We start from the raw sequence: 25,642 nt of genomic DNA on the forward strand, positions 1-25,642 counted from the left end.
TACCACCCTTCTATAATTGATGAGTGCCCAGTTTTTAAAACCGAGGTACAGAGCCTGGCACTCCAGTATTTTGAAAGCAGGCAAAACCCATCTTCAGTCAATAAAGTTTTTTTCACAGAGAGAAACTTCAGGGAAATATTGTACTTGCAAAAAATGTGATTGGCCTTGCCTCAACCGAAAACTAGATTCCCAGATATGCACTCCTATAAAACACACTATCATTGGGTTTCATTGGGTATTGAACAAATAGTTAAAGTACCTTTTCTGCTGCTAGTGAGAAGGGAAGAAACACCTGTTTAAAATATTTGCCAACTAGAGGAGGATGCACTCCAGTGGATGAAGAGTAAAAGGTATGTAATATTGGTAAAAGATAACCACAAATATTTCTGATTATAGACATCCATAGAAACGGGCAATACATGGTAATGCCAGGTTTCTGAAACACTATTCTTATTTTTCCAGTTTCCTTTCACTTCCCTTCCAATACAATATCAAACAACACACTTAATGACAGCTTACCTCTAAAGTTAAAGAAATAGTTGCCTGATTGTTGCCAATGTCTCACAGACTTTCACCTTGCAATAGACTCCTATGGAAAACGGAAAGCCAATTATTGAAGCAGAATCAACCAGAAGTGTGCTCTTTCTCACTAACACAAAATCACAATCAGACTACATATTTTTTTAACTATTTCAGTTTAAAAAGTGCTCTCCTCTATGAGGAGAACAAAGCAGTCCAGCAAGAGCTGTAGGATGAAAGCAGCTTCTTTGGTTTATGCTCAGGTTCAGGAAAAGAGGTAAATGATTCAGTGGACAGCAACAGAAAGATGAAGCAGTGTGTTCCTACTTCCTAGTTCAACCAAAACCAGTAAGTATTTACCACAGAGATGGGCAAACACCTGCACAGGATGCTCAGAGAGGTCACAGGGTCTCCTTCCTGCCAGGATTCAAGACTCAGCCTGGACACAGCATGGAGAAACCCAACCTAACCAAGCCTGCTTGGAGCTGATCTAGGAGATGAATGAGGAAACCTCTGGAGGTCCCTGCAAACCTAAATGATTATTCATACACAAGCAGAGAATACAGTACACTGTACTCCTGCCACAACAAGTAGCTTGAAGAATACGGCAGCCTTCATGATCCATGGAAGATTAATAAGGGACTGGCACAGAGCAGAAATAAGAAATTTTGGATTTTTTTGACACCAACATCCAGAGAGGTAACAGGCTTCAAGAAAACAGATATGTTGTTTTTTTGGGGCTTTTTTTTGTGATATAACAGTTATTTCTCATTTAATTTTTAATTAGAAGAGAAATCATTTTTTTCTGTCACATTCTCCAGGAAATTTCCAATCTAGTATAAAAGCAGATTGATTGCTTTGTCTAATTATAAATGTTAGGGTGTCATTAAGTACCACTCTTGGTACTTATGGAAAATATGTAATGTTTTACACATGGAATGTTGTACATATGAAATATATATAATATTATACATATGGAATGTTTCCATATTTTAGGTATCCCTGTGAAAAATTTATTTTTTCTTGCCTCCTGTATGAATCTCTATGTAGCATGTAGCCCTGCTGCACACCTTTATTCACAAGTAGATTTTCTATTGATATATTTCCACTGTTCATCTAGACTACCAAAGGCAGAGCAAAAGAAACTTACATCTAGGAGACAATACCTTAAATTTAGCACTAACATGACAAATTTTTCTTTCCACAAAATTAAACCTGTCAGTCCACATCTGTTCATGAAGAAGGAAACAACTCAGTATTCCAGCAACTTCTATTCCAGCAACCTTTCAAAACAAAAGTCTAGGCTTACTATACTCCTCTCCAGTACAGGAATCATTAACATAAACTATCTTTTGATTCATGAACATCACAGCAGGCAAGACATTACTTTCTCCCACTCTGCACTTGCAGTTGATTTTTCCATGTTTATGCTGTTTGGATAGACAAGTAGTAGGGCCCATTCAGCTGCAAACCCCTTCAGAAGCACACCTGACACTGCTTTAGATTAAATTGCTGCAAGTACCAGTGTGGGATACTCTGTGCACAGAAATCCATAAGAAGATACTGCTGTTAGGACATTAATATAGTTTAGCCCATTTGAGAGATTTTTGAATGCTGCCCAAGCCATTTATCATACATATGGTACTGGTGCAGCTAATCAATAGCATTTCTAACTTAGCAAGACTGAAAAGGCAAATCTACAGTCCAGAACAACAAACATGGCTTACTTATGCACACTTAGTTATGAAGGATAAAAAAAAAAATTTGTTTTGCTAATGATGCATTAAAAAAGTATTCTGTGTATTCTGTTTGTTAAAAGCCATGTAGCTCACACAGCATTAACTAGTGCAATCCTCATCTGAATTGATATCATTTATATAAGACAAGTACCATACTTCATAAATGCCTAGCTAAAATTTTAGAGCATTTTCTTGACCCAGATGGCACATTCTAATTTTGTCAATTCCATATATTAAAAAGAAGGAAGCAAATTAAGACAAACTAGCAGAGGGAAAAAAGCAATTTTAGAATGTTCAGGTAGCTTCTGTGTTGTAGAAACCACATATACACATGCCAGATTTTCTTTAATTATTTTTCTCCTAACTATGCAGTTAAACCAGCTCAGACATCCTATATGTTGATAGCTGTTTTAAGGAGTCAAGTTCAACTCTTGACACAAAATACAACATGCTAGGATATTTAGCAAAATTAAATTATATTATAAAACATTTTAGCTAATGAAGATATTAATTTTCCCAATTTCTGTTCCCATTTTACAACTTATCAGTATTTTAAGGAATCAAATAGACTGTCTTTATTTTACTGTTTTCCAAAATCTAAAGACAGTTACTTAATGAGCAAAAACATTTCCCTGCAACCCAGAGTGATCCTCACAACCCAAGACCCCTTCAGATCAAGTAGTTCTGTCAGGAGCCTGAAAATGACTTTTTTTTAGTGGTTATCACATTTTCTGATTTGCAACTTATCACTGTTTATTTTTCCTCCACCAGAAAATACCCAAACCTTGGGTCTTATCTATTAGTCCTACTGTATAATTTACTGCCAGAAAGATAAAACCATGTAGTTGATCTGCTCACATCTCCAACTCAGAACTACAGTTCCTTATCACACAGCTTTATACAGCTTAAAGACTTGATGTATACAAGAGCAGTAGCCCAAACCAATTACCATGATATCAACTACCAGATTTTTCTACCTAAGAATTCCAAAGATACTTCTCAACTTGGATACTAGTTGCTCTAAGTTCCAGCTCAGCAATAAAAACAAGGATATTTCTTAGTTCTCCTAAGATCTCCTGATCTCTGTTTTCAGTAATAGATTTCTGAGAGGCCAAGTGAGAGCATGTGAAGCTCAGGGTTTGGAGTTTTTTCATTTGCTTGGGTATTGTGGTTTTTTGCTGGGTTTTTTGTTGGGGGAGAGGTAGGTGTGGGATTTTTTCAATTTTTTTTTGGTTTTTGAGTGCTTTGTTTCTAATTTAAACCTTTTTCTTTACAAATAAAAATAATTGTTTAAGCATGGCTATAGTTTTTCCATCGCATATCAATACCTTTTAATCTCTTACACTATTACTTGTAATTTGTAATCTAATTTTTCCTATAAATAGCTATTTTTCATCTCTGGGGCATATTTCAGTGAATATTTATTTTTCCCCAGTATACCTGTTCTAACAATGCAAAAAAAAAAGGAGAAATCTAAAAGTAATTATCTAACATACACATAATTATTGGAAGTTGGTTTAAGCTTAGTGTGTTGTTTTAGAAGGTTAATACTGACCAAACACAAAAGCTATTTGTATTTCAACTTACTAAAATAAAGCATCATTAAGAAGCAAATGGAAGACAAATTTCTGATTGCAAGGACTGAGGTATGAAATATAAAGCTACATAAACTACATTCAAAACAGCAAACAACTAATTCCTACTCAGTTTATGGAATTGTGCTATGTACATCACACTATTATTCAACAGAGGCCATTCTGCTGATCAGATATTATGCAGACATGAGCTCGATCTTAGCCTTAAATTTGTATTCAAAGAAGCAAAATAAAGACCATGTAACCAGAATTTTCTTTTAAAATTGTAATTACAAATATATTCTCCTGAAGGAATTCTCGATATCATAGGGATAACACTGAACACACACAGAGAGCAGATTTATCTTCCACAAGAATCAGAGCACTTGACCAGGACTGGGACCATTCCTTTTTCATAAATGGAAACACCAGTATGAAAAGTTATTTTCATAAACCCAGCAGCAGGCATGAAAAGAATCGAAGTCCATAATTACAATACCTTTACCATATTCTGCAGAGAAAAATGTAATATCTTAAAATGCTAATTGTTTAATTTTTAATATTAATAAAGATTTCAGGTGAACTGTGCTTAATATTACCCAAATAATTAGTAATCACTGAATGAGTTGATATTTAACATTCCTTTCTATGCACCTCAAAACCAAGAATGTGTTAGATGTAAGAACTACAATATCCTGAAATTGTGTAGTCTGCTTTTCAAAATATGGAAGACTTAAACAGAATTAGTTTTATATAAACCTAACATCACCCATCTCTACCTGAAAGGCCTAACATCTGTTACCAGCTCAGTGAAAGTACTGAATAAAGAAGCTGCCCAGTACATCTTGGAGTATATTTCTATCACAATGAAAACAAATTAAAATTGGAAATAATGTTTATTTACATAATAAATATTCTATCCTTGATTTTTTTCTTATTTATAACTTTTTCTTTTAAAGCATCTTAGAATGTTTCTGAACAGCTGTTTCATTCTGTTGGTTCTCTTTGATATCTATATATTTGGAATTTCATACCCAGAGTTTTTCTAGAGTATCCCAAATTAATTGACACATTTTATTTCTAAGTCATCTACTTACCAAAGAAACATGACTACCTCACATTACCTAACTAAGTAGTAGCAACATGTTAGGCTAGACACCAATTATCTTAGGGTTTGCAGCTCAGACAGATTATTAACTCCTGAAGAAATCTCCTGTTTTCTTGCAGCAGTACATACTGAAAAAATTGCTGTTTTTAAAAGATAAGCCATACTGAATATTTTTGTGCATTTGCCACAGGCAAACAGTATTTTATTCTGGACAATTTGATCTTGCACTGTAAATTGTACACACAGCACGTTTCACTCACAGATCAATTCGGTAAACGGAAGCAGAAAAATTTCTGAAAGGGAAGGATTTAAGATCTTTAAGATCTTCCACATCATCATTTTACACCATACAACGTATTTCATTGTTCTCCTCCTTTTGAAGGGCACAGAGCTGTCAGACCATGGGGAAGAGCAATAATGGATTTGTAACCAAGAAGTACTTTGTCTTTGGGAGGCCACTCAGAAAACATTAACTACACAGCAATGGCTAAGGGGTCTTTTCTGTCTCAGTAAGATTGAAAGTATTTTTGCTATCTGCGACTTCACTCAAAATACGACCCTTATGATCAGAAAGTCAGAACCACCCGCGTGACTCAGTAGCTTTGGCCAGATTCATGATACAGCCTCTAGAGTGGATCACTGCAAGGATGGAAAACACTTTCTGGTCAAAAACTCAAGTGCTTGTGGACTGTGCTGTTTATTCTGCTGTATCATCAATTTAAACCTTATTACCTTCAATTAACAGCTGAAAATGACTACATACATATATACATATGCACATACATTAATATGAACGTACTGTTCAATTAGTTTTGAACTGTTGAAGCAACTACTTGTCTCAAGTAACCATTTAAACAATGTCACTGATTTAAACAAATCATTGTGGCATGTGCTTTGGTTTAATTTTTAAACCTTTTAGTATTCACTTCCGTGAAAGAAATGAAAGTAGGTTTTTACAGAATACATAAAGGATAACAAAAAAAAAGTGCACACAGCAGTCTGCGTTATTCCATGCAATTGGCTAATCTTCGGTACAAAAACACTGTTGAGATGTTAATCAATTCAGATACACAGCTTTACAAAAAGAACAGAAACTAAAATAAAAAGAATAGTGAACAGAAGAGTTTAAGAACTGGAAACTGATAAAAAGCTCTTATAGCCAGATATTCCACAGTCCAAGCTGCAAACCTGCCTTAGTTACCTATAACCACATGTGATTATTAGCATTGTGAAATTCTGTATATAGAAAACAGAGCAGAAATGTCTTAATGTATAGCACTGCTAAATACACCAAAATTAAGCACTGACAGAAAATCCTGAGATGGCATAAGAGAGTTTTTTTAATAACATAAAAAATACTATGAATAATGGTATTATTTGTATGAAGTTAGGCATCCTATAGATAATAAAAATAAGTCAGTTTGTTCTAAAACAACTTTGAAGGAATATAACAAAGGCACCTCTTTGACTCCCAGAAAAATATACCAGCATGCACAGAAACAATTTCACCCCCCAGTCCCCCTACGAAATAAACAAAAAAAAAGCAACACACTCAGACACTAAAGAATTTTAGTCTCTTCAAAAAGCTCTCTAAAAATCTTGCCTAGCAAAGGTAAACAGTAAAAGGGTGAAGCTAAGCACTACTCTCATATCACTCAACACTCTCTATTCCAAACCAAGGACCTCATATTTCTTCACTCACTGATATTTTTTCTGGTCCCTCCTTGTGTCCTCTCACCTGCTCCTGCACAAACCTTGTTTAAGAGCTGAGCTCTTTTGTCATACATGGCTGTGATTCTAAAGGACCACAGGCTGAAACAGGGGATATCAAGTGCTTTCCTCCTACTAGCTGTTCAAATCTTTTCAGCTGTAAGGGCTTGATATGTATTTCCACTACAACTGAAAAAAAAATATTTTAACTTAAAGTAAAATAATGCCCAGACTTGTGCAGCAGAGAGAAAAACCCAGCTATTTTTTTGCTGTCATCTATTAGATTTAGTTTTTAATCTGAGATCAGTACTACACATAAACTTAGCCCATGCAAAACAAGAGACAGATAATAATTCCATTGTTTCAAAAGAACATTTAACATAGCTAACCAATTCTGTATTTCAAAAGTCTACTTCTTGAAGGCAGTTTTCCACTCTCTTGCAATACTGTATCACTGTTTCATTGGTATTTAAAATATGCAGTCTATTGCCAACATAATGATTTTTTTTTTCAAGTCAGAATGTGTGCGGCTGACAGTAAAATATCTATTTCTTATATTTCATCCAGATTGACCTCAAGTTTCTACTTGGGTAGAAACTTGATTGACCTCAAAAACCAGATAGACCTCAAGTTTCTACTTGGCTACCATGACTTTCGGCTTCACTCATCCCTTGGTATTTGCTATACCGTGTCAACACCAGCCAAGAAAAAAAACAACCCAACATCCTCAGGCTTGGCTTCTTCTTCTAGGATTTCTCTATTAGGAAGTTCCATCGTTTACTTCATCTCAAAATACTTATTCTCAGGAAAATATAAGCTCAATTTTCTTCCACTATCACATTGTTGAGTCTGCTCTTGACACAGACTGGCACTTTTTCAGCTCCCAAGTATCCCTAGGACCTTCTTGTCTTACCCAAAACACGACAAAAATCTCCTCCATAAGCAGGCTTAAGAAAATGTCAAAACTGACAGTATGACTCAAAGATTTAAAAAAAAAAGGGTAGGGGGAGGAAGTTTTCATGCCTTATTAATACATATTAAAAAAACTCTCTTGTAATTACTGAGTTTTGTACGGCACAAAAGAAGAATTAAATATTGTTACACAGTCTGCTAAGCAATTTTTATATCACCAAAACCGCAACATGCTACAATACATTTTATTTGAAGACAATTTTTTTTGACAGATAAGAAGTTAATGCAGAACATTTTGAATGTTACTAATTTAAATCCAATACATCACAAAACCTACCTTTTATCAAGAATTCATACTTTGGAAACAAAATTGGTTTTACAGATTGAAACACAACCACTTAAAATATTTAAAGTTGTATACTTCATTTGTGCACATTTCAGCCCTTTGAAATAGATAATTTTGGTACTGCAGTCCTAACTGGCTGTTGTCAGTTCTATATATAAGCTTCCTGCTTACAATGCATATATGTCCTTTCAAGTGTTTAAACTGGAGATCCTTCTTTACAGTACTCACACTTAAAACTGTTTAATGATTCCCAACATTAGATTGTGCTAACATGTTAAAAGAAAAAAAAGAAAAAAAGAGGAACAAACAAAACAAAACAAAACAAAACAAAAACAAAACAAAACAAAAAAACATACTCTGAAAAACCCCATACACAGAACAAAAAACCCCAGGAAAATAGAATACTTTAATAGCCCTTTCCATTTTAATTATATTACATTACTTATAAAGACAAAAACCCCATCATCTCTTAAACTTTGCATGCCAGATAATCAAGCAATAATAAACAAAATTAATTAGTTTCTGAGCTTTAAGATACAGAAGTCAAATTGACAGAAGTCAAATTTGACAGAAGTCAAATCCCAAATATTTAGAAAGAAGGTCTGATTTCTGTTAGATGTGATCCTTTCAGCTAAACTCAAATCACAAAATACTTAGTCAAACATTTACTTTTTGAGTCACAAGAGTCCTTCTCTTGAGGTTCTGATTGAAGACTTCTCCACTTCATGAAATCAGGATAAAGGTAGCTAGGAATCTGCCAGAAGAGCAACAAAAACCTCCCCTTCTACTCAAATATCAATGATCCGTTTATTATTAGCTTTTTCCCTTTTCACCTTTAGTCAAACCAGTTTATCATTTTCTTTCTGATCAATACATTTTAAATGACCAAACTTTTGTTTGTCCCTCCGGCTAATCTTCACAAGTCCAACCTCTCCTTGAAAACTCTATAGCAGTTATTTTCACCTAATTGAAATCAGAAATGTTTACTTTTAACTACAATATACATTAGTGAAATACAATGAAAAAGCTCATATCTTTAAAGTTCATTTTGAAACCAGGACTGTGATCTGTTTCAGCAGCAGCAAAATATGGTTGCACAACTAAATTTCCAAGTGTATTAAACCAACTCCATTTTTTTTGTCAGTTATTCTCTAAGTTTTCTGAAATGACACTGACCGTGTTCTCAGGACTCACCTTCTGCTAACACACTATCAGCTACTTGTACTTGGCTTTTTTTTTTTTTTCAGAGAAGGTTCGCAAACCAAGATGCATCAGATAAGCTCCAACCAGCCTATTCAGGAAAGGAAAAAGTAGCAGAAATGATAGGAAGAGTAAAGTGTCACTGTATTATATAAAACACTGTGGGTCATAACTAATTCTCATGACAGATGGTGACATTGTGATTGGCAGGTGGCAGTGAAATAGGGCCTCAGCGTTTACAGAAGGTAATGGGAAACTTCACAGACCATTTGTGCTGAAGATGCTGGCCAAAGCTGGTGTAAAGCCATCACCATCATGCACTGGAAAACTTCCACCCCAATCCATGCCAATAGCTCTAGACAACTCTTTTCAGAAGCCCCTGGCAAAGGGGAATTCTTTGGACACACCAGGCCCTGACTACCCAAAGCACCGATACAACCAGCACTGAACTGTGGGCCAAGTGGCGTGCTTTGAAAGGCAAAGTATCCCTCCTGCCTTGGACACAAGAGGTGCATCGCCACCAAATCTTGATCTACATGATTATTTCCACTCTTGCTCTTACAAAGATTCCTGCTTGCTTGCTAGCTATAATGAAAATAGTAAGCTGTTTATTTTGTAATTCAGACATTTTTGATATTGACAGAACATTTTAAAGAGGAGGTAGCGCCTTCCTGAAGGGCTTTTCAATAACTTTAAAATCTACCAAAGAGCACAGAAATTGCTTTAGTTTTTACCTTTGAGATAATACTTTGAGATATCTTTGGCATGGTTAAACAAGGACAAAAACATATCTACAGAATACCATCAAGGGCTCCAATATAGTCTATGCTTTCCACTCTACACCATGCTGAACCATAAATCAGTGAGCAGCATGATGTCCTGTTATAACAATTCCCCTAATAAATATTTCTTTTTCACAATATACACTGAGCTTTTATTCTAACCCACAAGTTATTTTTATTTCTGTTATTTCTTTGTCACTATTATACAACCTTCACACATCTGTATTTAGAAATATTCATTTCTTTTCATAATCTATCTTGAGATTTGAAGTTTTTTCTTCTTAGTCTATCCATTTACTGTACGAGAGAAACAAGACTCAATCTGTCACCAATTTCATGCAATTATCTTCCCCATATTAGGCCTGATTAGCCATTAAATCTAATAATTTATATGCTCCCTTTTTTTAAAATTTTTAGTATAACTCCACTGTTTACATATTTCAGATTATACAATAAAATGTACATTAAAAGAAATTGTAGAACAAATAGAGAGTTCTGAAGGTATTCCTAGTGAGTCTCACTGAGTTTGTGTCAGGCACAAACAAAATCTTGGAATTTCAAAGAAAACATAGGAAATGTTTCTGAATTTCATGGAAAAATCTTATAACTTACAAAATTAAAAAGATAATTCAGGGTCAAAAGAGAGCAACAGAAAATTGTGATTTGCATGTAAATGACTGAAATATCTATAAAATTAAAAACTGCAAGTCAAATACCTGTGTCAACAGGAAAATCTAGAAATGGTAATAAAAGTAATCACTATAATTTTTTAAGTCACTGAAGAACTACACACAATAGCATGGGATACTAAGACCAAGAATAATCTCATATCAAGAGTCTATTAATACAGCACTCCAGTCTAAAAAATATATATTAAGATGTGAATTATTTACATAAAGTAGAGGGAACTATTTGGTCACCAGGGGAATCAAGCAGTGATATATATTGTGTAAGTACCAAGAATATCACACATCTACATTCTGGAGTCAAACTGTTCTGATCACTCAAATGATGTACAAAACCACAAAGTAGCAGAGAACAATACTGGAAAAATAACTCCGTTCTAATACATTCATAGTAAATCACATTATTCAAAGAAACTTGTGATAAAAAAGGTATTTTAAAACATGTGTCTTTTACATGATCATTTTTCTTTTCATAAAGGTCTGGAGAACTTGGATATCACCCCTAGCAGAAAAAAATCACTAATAATACTTCCTGTTTGGAAACTGCAGTGTGAATATTTTGAACAAACAGTCTAAGCAGGGCTCACTACTATCGTAGCTCTTCCTTTCACTCCTAAGCTAGCCAGCTTCTCGGAGCCACTTTCAACAAGATTTAGAAGGACTCTAGTAAAAAACAATGCCAAGTTGTAAAAGCTGACAATTGGAATAACCAGAAAAAGCCAAACCAACCAATCATGCACAGAAAAAATCTATAGTTTGATTACACTTGAAAAAGATAACAATAAATTTGTTGAGATTTGACATCAGTAGTTCTAAACTACATGTAGAAAATGAGACCCAAAGTGTTTTCATTTAGTGGCAATATTTTCAGAGTTAAAAGCTGGTATAACAGAATTTCATTGATGCAGTCCAGGTAAGTATGTTCTATATGCTGAAGGCAGTATTTTTAATTTTAACAATGTACTGTCATGCCATGTATACACAATGAAATTTTCATCCTGGTATTAGATCTACACTCACACCCTTTAAGCAGGAACATATTTTTACAAATAAAAAATGTTATTTCTTTAGTTCTTTCACACAAACATCAAAGACTTCTCCAACATTCCTCTGTGAATCAGAAATCCAAAGCACCTCTGCAGTATTCTTCAGTTTTCATTGCAAGGAGGTGCAACACTTGAAGTTAAATTCAGTAAAATCCAGGACCATGCACTAGTGACCTGCTGAGGTTTTGGTTCAGCTTGGCTGTACATTGCAAGTGGGTTTGACTGAGCAGGCCTTATGTAAATGGATGGACTTAAATAAAAGGCAGCCCTCATGTATTAATCCAAGGCCTGGGGTGTTTTCAGAGTAGGCTGGAGACAATCCCAGACACCTGGCTTTTGAAAGACCACCAAGGGAATATGCAAGGGGAGAAGGGGAGTGAAGGTCAAAAAAAGCAGCCTGAAAGAAAATTTAACTAAATTCAAGCCTATTTTAATGCACCTGGGTCAGCAGCCTTGAAAGTTTCTTCATAGCTATCAGATGCTGAAATATGTTTTTCTATCTTAAGGATACAAAATGCTTTCCAAAGCAATTCACATAACATGCTTCAGGATTCAGCAAGAAGCACTACCTGAAAACAAGATGTTTTTAACTATAGGCTCAGGACACATTTTGCCTTGGCAGCTTCAATGTTTACAGTCTCTCTGGAAAAGTGTCAAAAGCAACTGTGCCATTCAAATTGGGGAGATGCAAATCTAAAGAGTACAAACTTGGCTATCAGATGGAAAAGCTACTGCTCTATAATCATGAACAACCAGGGTTTTAAGCTAGGCTGCGAAAATGAAAAACATCAATATAATCAGCTATGCAATACTCTGTTTCATTTAACTGTCTGTTCTGTCTTCCCACAAAGGAGCCTAAAGTGGGTTCTCCAGAAACTGCCCATAAAGAAAAATTCAAGAGAAAATCAGTTCAATCCTATTCTTTCTTCTCTTTTTGACTATTTGCTTTCTTTGTAATTTTTTAAGGTGCTTTTCTTGGAACTCCAGTAAATAGGAGCAGATGCAACACTCATCTTTTCTTCCTTACATGATTTTCTTTTCCTCAGATTTATTATATTGTATCCTTAAGTTTCATGTTACTGCCCTTCCACAGAATTGATTTTCAGTTATTTACCCCTTTTTGATAAAATCCTGGCTCCTCCTTTCTCCCTATCCTTTTGCTGTTATCCTGTCACTTAGCTTCCTACACATTCTCCATCTGATGCAGACATTTGCTTACCTGCTTGGTTCTGCCCTCTGGCAGCTCTGGGGAAGTGGCCAGTGGCCATCCCTGTCAGCTCGTGACCAACAAGCCATCAGCAGCCTGGCAGCTCCACATCCACCACAGCATCTGCTGCCTCCCAAACTGCTGACCCAAAGCCAACAACTCCAAAACAAAAGACAGGATAAGTGAGAAGCTACTGTGAGGAGAAGCTGTTGATGGCAACAGAACAAAGCTTTTGGAAGCCTAGCAGAAGGATGTGGTGCACTGCCATCCATCAGCTCCTAGCCTGCCATGGGAAAAGGGTGCCACCTGGTGCCCACTCCACCCTCCTCTAGCAACTAACAACTTACTCTTCTGGCTTTTCTGGCCATCGATCTCTAGAAGGTCACCTACTTTTCAGCTATGAGTCCTAAAAACTTAATATATTCCTATAGAGTCTTAATCTTGTGCAAGTTTTAACAGACTTTGAAACATTTCCCAACTTATTAGACACTGAAAGAAACAACAAAAATGCAAGTAATGTCCCAAACCCAACCCATACACCTCAACAAGTCATTAAGTTGATTGACTTCCCTTCTCCAACAGGGGTCCTATATAAATCAACCTGATACTTCTTGCTCAATATTTAACTATACAGCAGGCCAGGAGCCTCAAAGGATAGGACAAGAGGAAATCGAATCAGTAGATCTTCACTCTAGAAAAACTGTTTAAAAAATTAAGGATTTTCCCCACTACTTTGCTCTTAATCTCTGCTGCACTACACCCAGCTAAAGAGTCATTTTATTTCCCATGGTGCTGCTCAAAGCTACCCCAACACAAATGAAAGCAAAGACAGTTATATTCTGATTTTTTGAGATAGATATGCAATACTTTCTTGTCTGTACAGGATGCTTAAACTACATAAAATACAAGGATCAAGAGTCTAAAGTAGAGTTTGTAGAATTGGTGGGGGTCTTTTGTTGTTGGGGTTTTTTTGTGGGGTGTGTGTGTATTTGCAGTGAAAAAACCCTTAAAGGGAGTACAATAACTGGCAGGAAGACCCTCTGAGACTGTCTCTGAGTTGCAGAAAAGATACTTCCCTTCATATTTGCCCTTTCCTTATTTAAAGCACCCAGCTGAAATTCAGCTCTATGAGATATGAATGCTTTCTATTATTCTACATTTTCACATCTCTGCTTTCCTTGTCAGTTCAGTGGCTGCATCCTAGAAAATGTGCACAGGCTCCAACAATTGGCAACTTTCATCTTCTGAAACTGTTTAGTACTAAATACAATATTCATATGTCTGGGTGAAACATAGTTAAAGGAACAAAAATAAAACCCTTTCTATTACTTATTGCAAAATGGAATTCATACTTCATTTGTCACATTGAATTGAATCACTTTTTATTTCAGGACTCCTTTCAATTTAAAGACAAAACATTTCCAAGTGTTTATTTGCACTTGGACTAGTTTTTGATGTAGAGCAGCTGGATATTTTGTGCCATTTCTATATCCATCTTCTAATTAGAGCATCTTGAGTGATAATGGGAATATATTTGACTTGGTTTTATTATTACATTTGGGTTGCAAATGAACTTCAACCCATTGATGCCTAAAGAGTGATGTTTTAAAACCAGGTTTAAAGTAGACTAGAAGCAAAATCACATATATACCACTTTGTTATCAGGAAGATTATTTTTCCCTTTGGTTTTGATAATTCAAATATTTTTAGACTAGTTTCATTTGGGAATAAAAAAAAGGCAAACCACCAAGAAAAGTTGTATTTTCCATACTGTTAGCCTAGAGATTAACTTATTGTTTTTAGAGCTTACAATAGCCTTTCACTGAGGCCTCAGTATAATGCTCTATAACAAGCTGGCATGTGCAAATAAAATAATTTCAAGATGCTACAAAACTGTGTTCTGTTTTAAGCTTTTAATTCTGAATTATGCCCATATTCACACTTACACATACAGTACTGAGCTCTATAATTACATGATACATGCATACATAAGCATTTATACACATGCAATTATGCATGTATTAATACTACAACAAATACATACTTGTTCTTATAAGATACTTTAAAATTACGTGAGAATTTCAAAATGATTGCTCTGGGAAAAAATCCACCAAAACAAAACTGAAACAGAATTAAAAACTATACCATAATCATTGTAAAATAGCAACCCTAGAAGGGAAAGTGACAAGTTAAAGTTAGCAGGAATATCATTTGAGTTAACAGAAATATCTACTTTTTTGAGTTTTATAAGGCAGGTAATTGGAAAAGCAGAGAAGTAACTGAAAATTCTATCCCTTAAAGATGAGGCAATTTCTTCCCAGGCTAAAGTACATATTCCTTTTAAAATGTAAATGTTTGAGTATCTTTCTTCTAGTTGTGAAGTAATTTATCTCTCCCAATCAGACCACAGAGTTTCAAAAAGATAAATATCATCAAGTAAAAGGCTGTTGACTGTTCAATTCCTTAAAAACTGCCATTCCCTATGCTCTGATTAGTCATAATTTCCTGACCTATAGGCTGATGAAATTATGAGCAGCTCAGAGAGAGCACTTTAATGGAGGAAACATATAAGAACCTTAAAATTAATAATACAGGTGAAATTTAATTTAGAAAAACATTACTAGCAAGCAAGACTGTAAACCACTGCTAGCAAAAAATAAGCTGGTTAGGGTGGAAGTGAGAACAGAAGCTCTGCTCCCCATCACTCCATTGCAGTTAATAACATGCCAGACTCTGCATTATCTCTTGCTTTAATGCCATTCCCATAAGGAAATCCATAGGAAGAGCTGTCGGAAGATTCTTTGGCAAGATGACTTCTTTAGAAATGGCAGCCAGCCACATCCAAAAGATAGAAGACACAAGATATTGTTCAAAAAATACCCATTAATCATTATAATAGTCTTTAATAGGCAGTAATATCTGTGTGTAGATTACAAGATTTAACATATGCATGTTTGTTAAAACTGAAGTACTGCTATTTTCACACAAAATCTTAGTTATATCTTACAAAAGCTAGACCTTTAAAATTAATTTTAAAATAAGAATTTTAAAAAGCTAAAAGTCAAACCAGCAAATACTAAGTTCACCAAAAAAAAAAAAAAAAGAGATCACTGATTTTTCCCAAATCATATAGAAGTTGTAAGTCCCATATAAAGCATTTTTATATATCTTCTACATGCAATACATGACAAGCATCAGAGAAAACATTGCTTCAGTCACTTAAAGATTTACACAGTCTATAATATGGTTGACTAATAAGATTCTATTATAGCTACTGATTGAATACTTCTAAGAGGGTTTCTTTTTTTTAACTTGGACTAAGACCAAAATGCTTGCAGATTTCAGATTGGTATTAGACAGAATAATTATATGCTAAACTAATTACAACTAAAGCAAAACCTGACTTACAACTAATTAAATTTTATTGGACGAAAATAAAGCATAGTCCTTATTTAACACAGGGCACAGCCATAAATGTTTATAAACTCACCAGTCTGTGTATTTATTTCCAGTACAATGCCTAGATCACACTGACAAAGTTGGAATGTGTCACAATTTGGACACTGAATAGCTCACTTAATAAAGTAATTCATACACAAGACAATAAAAATCAGATCAACATTCCTAAAATTGTTGCTTATATTGCCAAGAAGCAAGTCTAAATGAGAAATTCTCCATTAACATCCTATTTCATTTTCATGTAGTTCTTAACTTCACTGCAGTTTTACAACACGGATCAGGTTTAAATTTCAGGAGTAGATAAGTAACTTACGAGCTTAAGTTCAATTATCAAGGCTTAGAGCTAGATCCTTTTAAAAAGCCTATTCAGACCCATAAAAATGCTGACAGGCAGCTTCCACTGAATATGAAGTTAAGATATTTCAGTCTGAAATCCCATTATTTGACCAGCTACTATATGGCAACAGTATTTTTAACTTTAGCAGAACATTAGCATGCTTGTACAAGCCTAAGTAAATAATCAATGCTTTAGCAGAACAGAGCAAAGCAAGAGGATATAGACATGAAAAAAGGAAGGGCGAATATAATCTCAAAGAGCAGAGAAAACAGAGTTTGAAAGAACCAGCTGAAACCACCAGACACCAAAGGTAAGCAGGAACAGACTATACCTTTCTTCTGGTTTCACTGACCCTTTCCAGAATGCTGAAAACTGTTTTTACTATTACCAAGCTATTTCTGCTGAGTCCATACCTCTGCTAATTTTTTCCTGCCCTTCTCCCCTTAGGAGCCAAGGGCACGACCACCATACTATTGGCTCAAGTGCTCGTGGGTGTTTTCATAAAATTCTATAATTTTCAACAAATGTTGCATAATTCAGAGATCTTAACATAAAGATTTCATTAAACAATAGTAACAAAGCAGCAAATAATCTTCAAAAGATAAAGATGATCTTAAAGGCTCAAAACCTAAATGCAAACTAAACTGTCATGTGTTCCATGTGTAAAATGGCTGAAACTGTCCACCCCTTCAAATCATGCATATCTAAAATCTGCTTCCCACCACAAATATATTTTATTTATATAATCGTTCTAGTCTATGACAAGTATAAAAGCATCTTGACTTGCCCCATCATGTAAAATGTCTCATCAGATTGCTCAAACGGAAAACAGAAGAGAATGGGCTAGCATTCAAGCAATTTTACAAACAACTTAATTAGCCCAGGCTTACAAAAGATATTTCTAGTCTTCCCTTCTCTCTCCACACAGCTCATGCTGTAGGGCACTGTTTCTCCTCTCCACCAAGCCACCTGGACTTGCACATTATGCAAATCCAATGCCTTTGGAATCTTCTGACTCTCCGTTTATTTGAAAGTGACTAACAGGTCCAAAATTACCCCACATGGCATGACTGTGTAAACTGTTCCTTTAGAAAACTAAGCAAAAACCTTGAAAAATTATTCCAATTAAAAGCAAATAATAAAGCACACAAATAAAGAAAAAAAAGTAGATATTTGAAAAGCAAAATGTGATACAGAATGAAAAAAAAACAAACAAAAGGAAGAATAGGGAAAAACAACAGAAAAATATGAGATGAAAAGCAATCATATAAATGCTTCAGTTACACCTATTCATTCTGCATGCATATGCTTCTCATGCTTTATCACATTTCACTGAAAAAACATGCTGGTTTTATCTGAGCAGAAGAAAGGCATCTAACTATTGAATAAGCAGGGAAGTTAATAATGCAGATATTCTGAAACAATTTTATGCATCAATGCACTTGCATTACAATCTTTAAAATATAACCATGATCCCCTCCCTATTGAAGATTTTCATCAGCTTGGTACAACTTAACTTATTTGCAACAGCCAGAAACCACAAGGGGCTTGCTACCTTAACTTCAATTTCCTAAAAAATGTTTACTTTCTTCCAGATGGCAAGATTAAATTACATAAACACTGTCAGCAAGTTGAATCCTCAAATGTATTCATTTCCAACACAGAAGCTTCAAAACCATCTATAATTTTGTTACTGATGTTTGGAAACAGCTGTAGCTGACATGGCTGCGTGTTGTATATGTCAGCGTTAAAGGATTAAATATTCTTAACCCCCAATGGAACAAACCTGCTCTATTAACAATAAACAATGCAAGGTACATCTGAGACCAGTGCTACAATAGAAATGTCTTATTAGTTCACTGATAAACAAAAGAAGTCAAAGATAATGTATTTGGTCTTTCTCTGGAGAAATGCTGGGGAGAAGCATTTGGAATTTCACATATACTGGTATTTTTAAATATCAAATGGTTTGTGGGACATTTACTCTCTAGCTACAAAAATATTTTTAGATAGCTTTATTTTTATCAATTTATTAAAATATTTTTAAATAATGTCATATGATTCTACAATCACAAAAAAAGAAAATAAACCTTTATGTTTTAGTTTTGTGTGGGTTTATGTAAAAAGAGTTTATACAAATGATGTATCACCTTAGTAAATCCAAATGTATACTTGTGAATGGTTTTCCTTGGGAAGAGTTTTTGATATGACTGAATGCCCCACATATGACTGAAATCAAAACTGTGCCACTGTCTTCTCCTAAGTCAGACAGGGCAAAGGCCAGCAATCAACTGCAAAGTCGTGTACTTGAGTTTCCTTGTTACGGGGCTGAATAATAGAGCGACAGCTTATGACCAGCAGGAAAAACGCCAAGCATTGTGATAAAGCCAGGAAGGAAAGTACACACACTCCACACACTTTATCCTCACTGAGCACATATAAATGTCTCAAAGCCCAGTTCTATACACATTTCTGAGCCTATTATTTCATGGCCTTTTCACATTAAGGTGAGTAGGAGAGGATGTTTGTAAGTAATGCTACAGTTTCCTTGCCTACACTTGTTTAAAAGAATCTCTTTTATACAAAGTGCCAGATCCTGAATTGTCCACACCAATGGGAGGCTTCTCTCCACCCTGAATGGAAGCAGAGGTAGGTGCCATTGCTGCGGGCAAAAAATGGAAAGCAGAAGAAAAACTTGCATACGAGCAACATGATTTCTGGTACCTGATTGAAAATATTGTGAACCCTTGCAAAAGAATGAGATGATAAATTAGGGCTGCCCCAGAGAGTTCAGCACTTCAGCAGATCACATGGAGAGCTTCAAGTAATACCTGAGATATTTTCCCATTGCAGACGACACAGAATTTTTTTCTCTTAAATATTTCCTAAAGTACATTTCAAATTCAACATGTTTTTTCATTAGACTTTCATGTCTTCCCCTTTTCCCTTCATTTTCAACTCACATTTGGCTATTGCAAGAAAAGCTCTACTGCTTGTCTGCTTTTACCCTCCACTAAATACTTCCAACCCCTTTCGAAGGGCTGCATGATAGGGAGGAGTAAGAGACTCATCTTTTTCCCCATTTGAACTCCACACGCATTGCCAATCCACCTAATTCCAAACCTAAATGAGATTTAAGATTTCATTTCCTAACTTTAACACATGGAAGATCCAGGTTGTTCCTTTTGTCCCATCAATTTAGGGTATGCCTTGGCAGCAGAGACGCTGAAAGCCGTATTCTGGGGCATCGAAATGAACATCGTCAGGAACAGACTGTTCCATCAATTTTGCTACCACTTTCCCACAGATGCAAGCTGTTCAGTGCCCTGCCATTGGGAGAAAGTTGTCCTGTGGCAAAGTGCTATATACAGTATGGTAAAAAAAAAACCCATCTTACTTTAAATTTTAGGGGTTTTTGCACATCTGAAATATTCCACCCCAACTGTAATACATAGTAACAATTTGGAGGAAGAAACAGAATAACAAAATGGTGGAACAGATATCTGTTAAAATTATTCTTTTTTTTTTCTAAATGTTTACATACTTGCATGCTATATGAATAAGTAAAACATTTTCTTAGTGACATCATACTCTATAAAGAATTGGCTGGTGAATTACAAAGACTAGCTTTGTTTCTTTTCAAATCAAATATATCACTATATCACATGTATTTCTGCAATCTAAGGTAAAAAATGATGTTTGCACAAAGTGTTTTGAAACAGAAAAATGTAGACTCTGCAGAAGGCACAGGCAACCTGATTTACAAAGAAAACAACATAAACATGACCCCTGTATCAAAGTTAGAGCAGATGCACAATTGCAAGGTCACTCTCCCATCACTGTTCAGACTAGGTCAGCTGTTGAAGACATATTACTCCAAGCACGTTTGCTGCCGTGACACAGACCTCACAGGCATGAGCCTACCTTCACAGCAGACAGCTGAACTAAAATGTCTGTATTGCTTAGGAAGGACACAGCATCCTGCACTGACACCCCAAAACCTACATACCTGTGCATTATCAATTTCAGTACTCATAGAGTCTCACAGTCAGACTTTTGCTTTACCAGATCATCTAGCCAAACATCTTGATTCCTCAGCTCAGGAGGAAGTCTTTTGGTTTCACTAAAATCATGGGGACTGAGCTGCATCATTATGATTCACATGGATGTCAGCAGGTTCAATTATCTGGTCCTCAATTCTGGTGAAGTAAGTCTGCAAAGCCATCCAATATAATTGCTTGGCATCAGTACCAGAACAGTATGACTTCTCCTCCTGCCCACTGCATTTGTTAACCCTGCACCAACTGAGCAAGCTTTAATCTCCATCCTGAACACACACACTCCTTGTGCAATAGCAGTAAGAAACCCCAGCTCTTGGGAGTTCATTGTGCAGAGCTCAAAGGCCCTCTAGGCAAAGTCTAAAACAATAAATAATGACAACAGATAAACAGGATCACTAGCTGTGTTTTCAAAGAAAAAAATTTTACATTAAATATTTCAGTAAAGCTAAACACTAAAAAAATCTCTAGTCAGACAGATGTTTTGTACACCACTTCAAAATAAGAAAGGCACATGGAAATCAGAAAACTGCTGAAAATGACACTAAAAAGTGGAGAAACTAATAAGGGTTTAAATCAAGCTAGCACTGAGTCAGTGCCTACAAAAATTAAACTGCAAGAGCCACAAAATATTCTAGCCATCCTTACGGAGAAATCAAAGCCAGCCATCTCAGTCCACAAATTGTTAATGATGAGCTGACAGAAAAAAAACAAACAAACAAACAAACAAAAAAAAAACCACCCACACCAAAAAAACCCCAAAACAAATCAGAAAGGACATCTCTTAGAACCAAAATTAAATGTTTTCTTTTCTGGAGGACAATGCATTCATCATTCCAGGACCTTCTTAACAATGACCCACAGACCAAGCAGACCAAGCAGTAGGCAAAGATGCAGTTCATGATTCCCAGTTCACTATGGGTAAATGATTCTCTTTCCAAAAACAGCTTTAAAAAAAAAAAATCTTACTTCTCTAACCTTACTTTTCCAAGTTGATCCAAGGACATTGGATCAGAGGAAAGGTGATGGATGAAACATTCTCTCTTTTCAAGTAAAAGGTCCTCAGTCTCCCGAAGTACAAGAGACTTTGGAGTCTAAATGTTTTACACACTAATTGAGTATGCTTTTTTCATATCAGTCATCATCTGAGAATTTTCTAAACATACAATGAAAACATCACCTGACTGGGAATTGTCTAGAAATGTTCTCCCCTTTCAGAATAACAATCCTGAGCTGCATCCTCCGCCCTGTGACTTTTTGACAGATGCACAGTAGAGACCTGAAGAGGCCGAGCACTGCACACCATCTTCCTGCTCCAGGACTGTTCAACCAAGAGCTCAGCCACCTCCATCCAGCTTCTTTCAACTCAGCACAGCTCAGCTCACACTGTTTGAAAGCAGGTTAACATTAACTAGTCCAGTGTGTAAATGGCTATGGGTAAAACACATTAGGTCTCAACAATACACATCTAGAATGGAACACCTCTTCGCTTGGATTCACAAGATGAAACAGAAAAATGGCAGAATTATCATTGTCCAGTCTTCTTTTATAAAGGTTATTCAGACTAGTTTCTTGGGTGAAACACACTATTCTATGTCATCATCTTTTCTTTCAACGCTCCCTTCTAGAGAAGCATGGTCAAGCTCCAAATACTGTCAGTCAGTATCATTATCTTTCACATACTACTTTTTCTTGATAATTACGTCACCTCTGAGAAAACATCAAAATTCTCCTAAGTAGGAGCTATACATAGAGAGGTAAGCTTGTGATCCAAAAAGGCAAGCCAAGTCATATAAGGTCTTTACCAAACTATAGGATTTGGTAAAATATGTCCATAGTGTTGTTAATGCATACTTTTATACTCTTGAGAAAATGGAATAAGATAATTTTTTACTCATTTTAACTGTGATCTATACAAATCTGTGAAGTCAACTATCTACTACCCAAGTTAAAGGACATGAGCATCAGTGTCTAGATATAAAACATCTCTCCTCAATGACTTCTTTGATTTATAGCTTTACAGGGTAAGGTGCAGCTAAGAAAAAAAAAAAAGCAGCAAATCTACATTCACAAGGCATACTGTACACCATCATGGGAATATTTTTGAGGCTGATTAATTTAAGGCCATGCCTGTGCTACCATGTACACTTTAGATGGCAGCAGCAAGGAATTGATAGTATTAAAATGTGTGGGCGACTGAGCCTGTCACCTAAAATTATTAAAAATATGGGTAGTCAGCACCTTGTTTCTTCGTATACACCCAGCAAAGTTTTGCAAAGAAATTTAATCACACTGGAACTAGGAAGCAACAGATGATTTTCAAATGGAAGGAATGGAGTGAAAACGTCTTTCCCTTTAAAAAATGGCCATATTTGAGGACAGGAAACTCAAAACCACAGCTTGACACACTTCGCTTTATACAGAAGTACAGGCTTCCAGAAAACTGTCAGACAAATTAATGCACTGAGTCAAAATTAAGGGCAAGACAAAAAAAAAGCCTATAAAGAAGATGAAGCATCCTCCATACCACCTAAGGAGGAGTCAAGTTATATGAAGGCTCTGCTCTTAAGTTCTTGTGGTCCTACAAGCAAATTGTCTTTCATTACCTGAGTGCTCAGGTCTGTAAAAAAAGGGTAAACTCCACAGATTTTGTGACACGTAATAAACTTCACTTGTAACTTCTATTCTTGATCAACTGAAAAAGGCTTGGTGTGTCAGTTGTGTTTCAACCTGTACTGACAGCAGCTCTGCTCTCACTGGGGGGACAAGCATGCAAGTGATTAAAGGGCAGGTTCATGTACCCATGCACACAGAAGTAATCTGCTGAATTACATCAGCAGAAACACTGTGCCACTTACAACATGAGAAATAAAGATTTTTTAAAATCTATTATATTTAATTTTGGAACTGTTTAGTTTGCCACATGATTTTCATTTTATATTTCTTCCCTTTGCATGTGCAAAATTAGTCCCATGTGGACCACAAGCTGACCCAAAGGCCAAACTGGTTTCTCTAGAAAAAACAAGTCTAATCCAAAAAGGCAAACACGCCTTTAGCTTCAGATTTGAACTGGAAAAGTGGTAACAACCCTTATAAACAGAAAGTAGTCATGTTTTTCCATCCTAGTTTTTCAGTATCTATGCATTCGTGTTGTAGATACATGTTTTAATACCATATAATCCCTTTTAAAAGTGCATTTCCAGCCCTCTTGGCAATTTCTTATTCCCAGCTTCAGCTACTGATTCCTTCCTCTTGCATGCCAGCTCTAGCAACTGTACTGCGGCACCAAGAGACACTTTGCAAATGAAGACTAACTCAAAAAAAAAAAAGGGAAAATGAAATTTAACTTCGGGGGAAATAATATATATATATCTATGTATGTATGTATCTATGTGTCTTTTTAAGACAGATACATTCTGGGTCAGCCCAAAGGCATACCAACTCTCATGTCAGCACCAGGAATGAAAGAAAAGGACACTACTTCTGGAAGATTAAAAGAAGATGATTTCCTATTCTCAGATGCATGCCCTAATCATCAGGCTGCAATGCACATCCCCCCTTCTTTGCCCTCTTCTGATCCAATGAATCTGTTGTTCATGGGTAACAGAACAGTCCCAACAGGAAAAATAAAAGCATCAGCATCATAACCTATAGCTAAGTGATGATGACCTTCTCCAGGAAACTGAATTGTGTTGCCTCCAAATAGCAAGGCTGCACAAGGCATAACCATAAGTCCATCACAGAATGCAGAATTACCTGCTGTCACATCAGCTGGTTCTAAAGGGAAGGGTTAAAGTGTGAAAACCCCTATGATCCCTTTATATATCCATGTCTGGAAAGAGAAATGGGTGGGGAGAGGGAAAAGCTATATAAATAGCTGCATCTCCTCTCTTTCACATTTGTTTCCCAGACAAAGCAATCAATTCCAGGTTAGTCTTTCCTTGAAAACTTCAAAAAGCACAAACCACCAACACAGGCATTGATAGTACTAACAATACTGACAACATCTGCTATTTAAAAAACTCAAATATCAAAGTGCATAGGCTAAACAAATCAGCCCTGTTACATCCTCTGTAAACAAGTGGTGATTGCTGTGACATACCTCCTGCTGCTGGAGAATTAATATAATTTGAATACAGAGCAAGGGAAGCATAGAATCATTTATCACAGAATGACTTGGGTGGGAAGGAAACTTAACTTCCAGTTCCAACCCACTTGTAATTGACAGGGACACCTTCCACTAGACCTGGTTGTTCAGAGTTGCATCATCCAGACTGGCCCTAAAGACTTCCAAGGATGGAGCATACACAACTTTCCTGGGCAATCTCTTCAGGTGTGTTTCCACCCTCACAGTAAAGAATTTCTTCCTATCATCCAGGCTAAACCTATTCTCTTTCAGTTTGAAGCCATTCTTCCTTGTTCTGTCACTATATGCTCTTGTAAAAAGTCCCACTCCAACTGTTTTGCAAGATCCCTTCAGGTACAGGAAGGTGACAATGAGGTCACCCCAAAGTCTTCTCTTTCCCTGGCTGAACAATCCCAATTCTCTCAGCCTTTCCTCATAGGAAAGGTGACCCAGCTCTCAGATCATCTCAGTGACCCTCCTCCGGACTCTCAGTATCATTGCTTTTCCTTTTATAAAATGGTCTATATGGGGAAAAACAACCCCACCAAGTAACCATGTGGTCCTACCATATAAATTCACATACAGTTGTTGGAGGGGGGGAAGAAAAAAGGCAGTCTTATATTTCAATTTCCTCTCTTTTATTTATCGTTTCTCTTGTGTAGGTTAGTCCCAAAGGTTTTCTGCTGTGATGCTGAGCATGAAACAGAGAAATTCGCAGAGAGTAAAAAACAGACATTGCAAACTCATTTCTAGAACCTACTTTCCTCCTGTAGGTGTTTCTAATTTAATAAGTAAGGAAAATGTAGGTGATGTGCTACTCCCTTTCTTAAAAC

The 25,642-nt window shown here is 36.0% G+C and overlaps 1 protein-coding gene across 41 annotated transcripts in view; it reads right to left on the minus strand.

Annotated features, from left to right (window-relative positions):
- TENM3 (teneurin transmembrane protein 3) overlaps window positions 1–25,642 on the minus strand; it is a 1,286,597-nt gene that overhangs the window by 369,999 nt on the left and 890,956 nt on the right. For 30 of the 41 annotated variants that reach the window (XM_085578773.1, XM_085578775.1, XM_085578776.1 and 27 more), the window contains one exon: window positions 520–589. The exons of 9 other annotated variants lie outside the window; for them this stretch is intronic. The gene's annotated coding sequence lies outside the window, so the exon portion shown is untranslated. Of the gene's footprint in view, window positions 1–519; window positions 24,889–25,642 lie in introns of those variants that run through there. 2 more of the 41 variants (XM_085578785.1, XM_085578783.1) reach the window with 1 other exon arrangement.

Source organism: Lonchura striata, chromosome 4 (assembly GCF_050655825.1).
Source record: "Lonchura striata isolate lonStrDom1 chromosome 4, ASM5065582v1, whole genome shotgun sequence".
In the NCBI taxonomy this organism is placed as follows: Eukaryota; Metazoa; Chordata; class Aves; order Passeriformes; family Estrildidae; genus Lonchura; species Lonchura striata.